Source organism: Procambarus clarkii, chromosome 24 (assembly GCF_040958095.1).
Source record: "Procambarus clarkii isolate CNS0578487 chromosome 24, FALCON_Pclarkii_2.0, whole genome shotgun sequence".
In the NCBI taxonomy this organism is placed as follows: domain Eukaryota; kingdom Metazoa; phylum Arthropoda; class Malacostraca; order Decapoda; family Cambaridae; genus Procambarus; species Procambarus clarkii.
In genome coordinates, this window is record NC_091173.1 from 25,081,851 (window position 1) to 25,088,218 (window position 6,368).

General features: G+C 39.3%; 1 protein-coding gene across 1 annotated transcript in view; it reads right to left on the minus strand.

Annotated features, from left to right (window-relative positions):
- The window catches only part of LOC123761592 (uncharacterized), a 338,154-nt gene that overhangs the window by 108,430 nt on the left and 223,356 nt on the right, over positions 1-6,368 (minus strand). The gene's annotated exons all lie outside the window — the stretch shown is intronic.

A 6,368-nucleotide genomic window follows, 5' to 3' on the forward strand; every position in this document is an offset into this window, starting at 1 on the left:
TATAAGCCACTGGCATAGAACAACAAAGCCCCAGGTTAACATACAGGCAAAACCAAAACTAACGCGACAGCAGAACACACACTGCATCAGAGATTCACAAGGTTGCCAACATGAATTTGTTATTTACTCTGAATAAATAATTGCCAATATCAATCAAATAATACAACTCTATGGTTATACGAGGTACTGGTATCCATAATATTGATATGCGATTATAAGTTATTGATAATAATTTATGATTGTTCAGTATTAAAAATTATTTATTGATTTTATTATAAACGGGGAAAATTAAATTTGTTATTAAAATGACGCAACAGTCTGGAAATATGAAAAAATACAGACTCATTCAAAACGGTACATATGGTCATCCTATTTATGAAGAATCAGCCTATAAGTTTATAGAAACTACATTCACTCTCCAGCGAAGAGTAAGGCCTACACTGAAGCACGCTGTCGGATATTTCCGACACCCCAATTACTAACCCCTGATATAATAAGCTAAATTCGTTACGTCAGAAAACTAACCATACTAACTGTATTAATTTCCAGTGAGGAAAGGTCTAGATGCTCTCTGGACAGCATAGCGGAGTACTGTGTCAGCCAACATTGGCAACGTAACTATTATTTCTCCCAAATTCTTAATTCTTCCAGTCTACAATTTAATTATATTTTAAAAGTATTATATAAGACTGGATTCAATTGAAGCTAAGATAGAACTAAGTAACTTTCTCCCTGAGGCGAAATATACAAGACGTAACTAAACGAGTCAATCGGAGAGGAAATGGTCACCCCATAAACTTTATATACATTAAACATAATTTACTTTCTTGGAAACTTCCAGTCCAGCATAACAAACAGTAAAAAACTGTTTTCTCTGATCGGAACTGATAAAATAATGCATAAAAAGACGCCTCCCTGTCCTCGTTAATAAATGGGCAGAAATTAGCGGTGTGAATAGTAACGTGACTAGACACAGGGGTGGAAGAGATGCCACTGTTTATGTAGAATTGGTCTCGTGAGGAAGCAAACTTAGCAGCCATGCTTGTACTGGACATCCGTGCCGTTACAGCGTTCTACAGCTGCTGTGACCTCTAACTACGAGATTGCCTTGTATCTGGTTTGTCCTATATCTAGTCTATTTATATTAATTGGCCTTTTAATAGCATAATAGATAGACAGCCGGTTATGAGGAAGGTGACCCAATAAATCATGGTAACTTTCTCATAATCATTTAACTAATTCTTCTGAACGTGACATATCTGCGATAGGGAACACATTTGCCGTAGTTAATAAGTTGTAATTGTTTAGCAGATCTTTAGTGGTTATCGGGGAATCAGTAACATCAACGAGCCGTAACGTGTGATAACGCCAAAGTCCATGAGAGTCATACCTGACTGATTTTCCTGATGCCTGTCTTATACTCATGCTGAACCCTTCAAGTTAGATAAGGCCATTGAGTATCCACACTAATACCAGTAGTTTAGTTAACTAAGAATTATTACAAATTTTCCTATCAATCTAAAATTATCGATAGATAGGCTATAATTGAATAACCCCCTCCCCCCCAAGATATGTGTAAAGGTTAACACCAAGCAGAAGTCAAGAATTTTAACAGTCCATTTTTCCCTAATACAGACCACTCCACATTATCAATTACATTTAATGAATCTACTTGCTGGGATATTTCCCGCACACGCCGATCCAGGATCAACACACTTAACAAGGCTTCTCACTTATCTCAAAGTCAAGAATTGTAGTTTGTGAATCAGATATTTTAGATCCCGGAGTGGGAGATAAATGTACTAAGGAGTACGAACGTCTATCTGGCGAGTGTTTACTATTGCAATAAGTCCTATTCCCTGAGTCTTTTATTAAATGTAATGCACGCACTCGATTCGTTCGTTTCAGTCCCAAGAATTAAATTTTTTGGCAAGTGCAAGCCCAGAGTTATTACTCTCGTGTTTGAAGTGTTTCTTTATAATATTCATTTGTTCTGTATTTTTGATGTAAAGTAACATACTAGTACGTCAAGTAAGGAAGTAAATGACCGGGTTTTGATAGCTTGTATTCCATGATAGCTTCTATTTCTTATATATATAAACGATCTGCCTAATGTCTCTAATATTCTCAAACCTATATTGTTTGCTGACGATACTACCCTTATCTATTCAAACCTCAACCCACATACACTAAATAATGTTGTGAATAATTAATTAAAAAAAGTCCAGTTATGGATCTCAACGAACAAACTAACATTAAACATCGAAAAGACTACATCTTATTTGGAAGCAAATCATCAAATTCAATTCAGCTACAGATAGACAACATTAACATCAGTAATAAAAATGATGGCAAGTTTCTTGGCCTATTCCTCGACAAGAGACTCAACTTCAGCACCCACATTCAACACATAACTAAGAAAGTCTCTAAGACAGTTGGTATACTCTGTAAAATCAGATATTATGTTCCTAACTCTGCTCTCATCTCTCTATATTATGCACTAATCTATCGCTATCTTAATTATGGTATCTGTGCATGGGGGTCTACCACTGCAAACCACCTTAAGCCCATCATCACGCAGCAAAAATCTGCTATCAGAATAATAACTAACTCTGCTTTCAGACAACACTCAGCTCCCTTGTTTAAATCACTAAACTTGCTAAATATTAACTCCCTCCACACATTCTCTTGTGTCAACTACATTTACAAAACCCTGTTCTTAAATGCAAACCATGCTCTGAAACTCTCCCTGGACAGATGTAATAGGACCCATTATCACCACACCAGAAATAAATATCTCTTTGATATCCCCAGGGTCAAACTTAATCTGTGTAAACACTCTATGTAAATTAAGGGACCTAGTCTATGGAACTCACTCCCTAGTGAATTGAAAAACTGTAAAACTTTTGCCTTATTTAAAAGCAAAACCAAAAAGTACCTAATTTCATCTTCTTAGTTTCCTACACTGAGCTTTAAATTTGCTCTGTACCTAGTGTTACCCAATCTCCTAATGTTTATGTAGTATCAAACAACCTTATCATTGTGTTCATTGCTGTCTTCTTTAATGTGCTAGCCATATGCTGTATTGTGACTACCAATTTTTGTCAACTACCATTCAAGCTGTCATTGCAATCAATCTTAGCTACCTATGTGCTTTAATATACTGTACCTACAATTTTCTCTCATCTTCTATTTTTCATTCCATGTAACTGTTATCATTTTTTTTGTCTATAAATTTTGCAAGTATTTACCTACTTATAATTTTCTTGGATTAAGGACCTGCCCGAAACGCTGCACGTACTAGTGGCTTTACAAGACTGTAATTACCATATTATGTATCCTCACATTCCCAATGTACCTTCTTGTATATGCATAAATAAGTAAATAAATAAATAAATGATACGGCTTAGAAGCTAGTGCCCCTTACATGACATGTTCCGTGTCCCCCCCTTACAGGATGATGAACGAGCGAATCTTGTTAAGATTGTGTGAAGCAATCTTGATAACATTTTTGGAAGAAAGAAGAGTCGTTCAGTACCTTAATCACACTGGTGACTGAGTTTAAATGCCAAATTCCAAGTCAGAGTAGATGAGAACGCCAAAGCTAGACATTTTTTTGTTGTAGAGACGATATTTATAGGCAAAGCCAAGGTGGTGGTAATCTGCAGGGCTAATTTGAGTGATCTTGAAATATTTTACAATGTCACACTTGGCAAGGAAGGCTCTTCCCGAGTAGCCCCTGGACAAGTGTCACACTTTGGAGCCTCTCCCGTCAATACTTGCAATCTTAACTCAGTGAGAGGCACCATTATGTTTCTGTGAACGATGCTACTTCACCCATATTGTCAATTAACTTTAATAATAATAATAATAATAATAATAATAATAATAATAATAATAATAATAATATTTCATTTATACAAGTGTAAATATATATCACAGCTGAACAGAGGAAGATACATAGGTAAGATAAATACAATGTGTAAAGCCACTTGAATACAGAGCTTTTTGGGTACAATTTAAGATAAAACAGTTAGGTTGTTTACAGAGGTTTCAAAGTTGGATGAGGTAGACACTTAATGCTAAACAAGAAGTAAGCAACATAAAAATTGCTCAGAAATTTAGCTTGTAGTATACTGCCTTCAGGGAGTCATAAAATAACAATTAATTAGGATAAAATGAAAAATTGTAATGGGGGAATAATTAAAATTAGGTAAAATAAATTAAAATTAATACATCAAATAAAATGATGTATGGTAACATTTTTAGTAATTGAAAGATTCTAAAATAAATTATATATATTTTAAGTACTACATTATAGAATCTGTAGTTTTAGTAAGAGTATAGAAATTGTATTGAATATTATTAATAACAACAAAAATATACAAATATGTATTTTAGTAAAGTCACTAGAACGCCAGGCATTCATAGCAACACATAAAATATATCGAAAAATTAAAAGGTTTAATGAAATAAACATTTATCAATAAACCAGAAGTAAGCTAACACATATGACTTCAATAGGTCATTTAGCACATTATGTACATTAGCTAATGACATTTATTGATAAAAGGCACAGGGAAAACAATTTTAGTATATAAATTTTTAAATAACACCAAACACAAAAACTGTATTTTCTTTGGCAGAAAAAGTGTGAATGAAATGTGTTACATGACGATAAGTACATATTTATTAGTTTCTCATTTAAACTGCTTGGGAACCGTATAGCTTTTAACTACATTTGGAAGATCATTCCACAGTTTGTAAGACATTAAGTTACTGGACATCCTCCTCAAGCGTTCTCTTTATAAACCTGCACCGGCAATGCTAATGGTGACTTTATGGGCTCCGTAGAGGGCTGTAACAGAACCCAAGGTCACCACATGCTCCCCACAGGGCTGTAACAGAACCCAAGGTCACCACATGCTCCCTAGAGGGCTGTAACAGAACCCAAGGTCACCACATGCTCCCCAGAGGGCTGTAACAGAACCCAAGGTCACCACATGCTCCCCAGAGGGCTGTAACAGAACCCAAGGTCACCACATGCTCCCTAGAGGGCTGTAACAGAACCCAAGGTCACCACATGCTCCCCAGAGGGCTGTAACAGAACCCAAGGTCACCACATGCTCCCCAGAGGGCTGTAACAGAACCTAAGGTCACCACATGCTCCCCAGAGGGCTGTAACAGAACCCAAGGTCACCACATGCTCCCTAGAGGGCTGTAACAGAACCCAAGGTCACCACATGCTCCCCAGAGGGCTGTAACAGAACCCAAGGTCACCACATGCTCCCCAGAGGGCTGTAACAGAACCCAAGGTCACCACATGCTCCCTAGAGGGCTGTAACAGAATCCAAGGTCACCACATGCTCCCCAGAGGGCTGTAACAGAACCCAAGGTCACCACATGCTCCCTAGAGGGCTGTAACAGAATCCAAGGTCACCACATGCTCCCCAGAGAGCTGTAACAGAACCCAAGGTCACCATATGCTCCCCAGAGAGCTGTAACAGAACCCAAGGTCACCACATGCTCCCTAGAGGGCTGTAACAGAACCCAAGGTCACCACATGCTCCCCAGAGGGCTGTAACAGAACCCAAGGTCACCACATGCTCCCCAGAGGGCTGTAACAGAATCCAAGGTCACCACATGCTCCCCAGAGGGCTGTAACAGAACCCAAGGTCACCACATGCTCCCTAGAGGGCTGTAACAGAATCCAAGGTCACCACATGCTCCCCAGAGAGCTGTAACAGAACCCAAGGTCACCATATGCTCCCCAGAGAGCTGTAACAGAACCCAAGGTCACCACATGCTCCCTAGAGGGCTGTAACAGAATCCAAGATCACCACATGCTCCCCAGAGGGCTGTAACAGAACCCAAGGTCACCACATGCTCCCTAGAGGGCTGTAACAGAACCCAAGGTCACCACATGCTCCCTAGAGGGCTGTAACAGAACCCAAGGTCACCACATGCTCCCTAGAGGGCTGTAACAGAACCCAAGGTCACCACATGCTCCCCAGAGGGCTGTAACAGAACCCAAGGTCACCACATGTTCCCCAGAGGGCTGTAACAGAACCCAAGGTCACCACATGCTCTTCAGAGGGCTGTAACAGAACCCAAGGTCACCACATGCTCCCCAGAGGGCTGTAACAGAACCCAAGGTCACCACATGCTCCCTAGAGGGCTGTAACAGAACCCAAGGTCACCACATGCTCCCCAGAGGGCTCTAACAGAACCCAAGGTCACCACATGCTCCCCAGAAGGCTGTAACAGAACCTAAGGTCACCACATGCTCCCCAGAGGGCTGTAACAGAACCCAAGGTCACCATATGCTCCCTAGAGGGCTGTAACAGAACCCAAGGTCACCACATGCT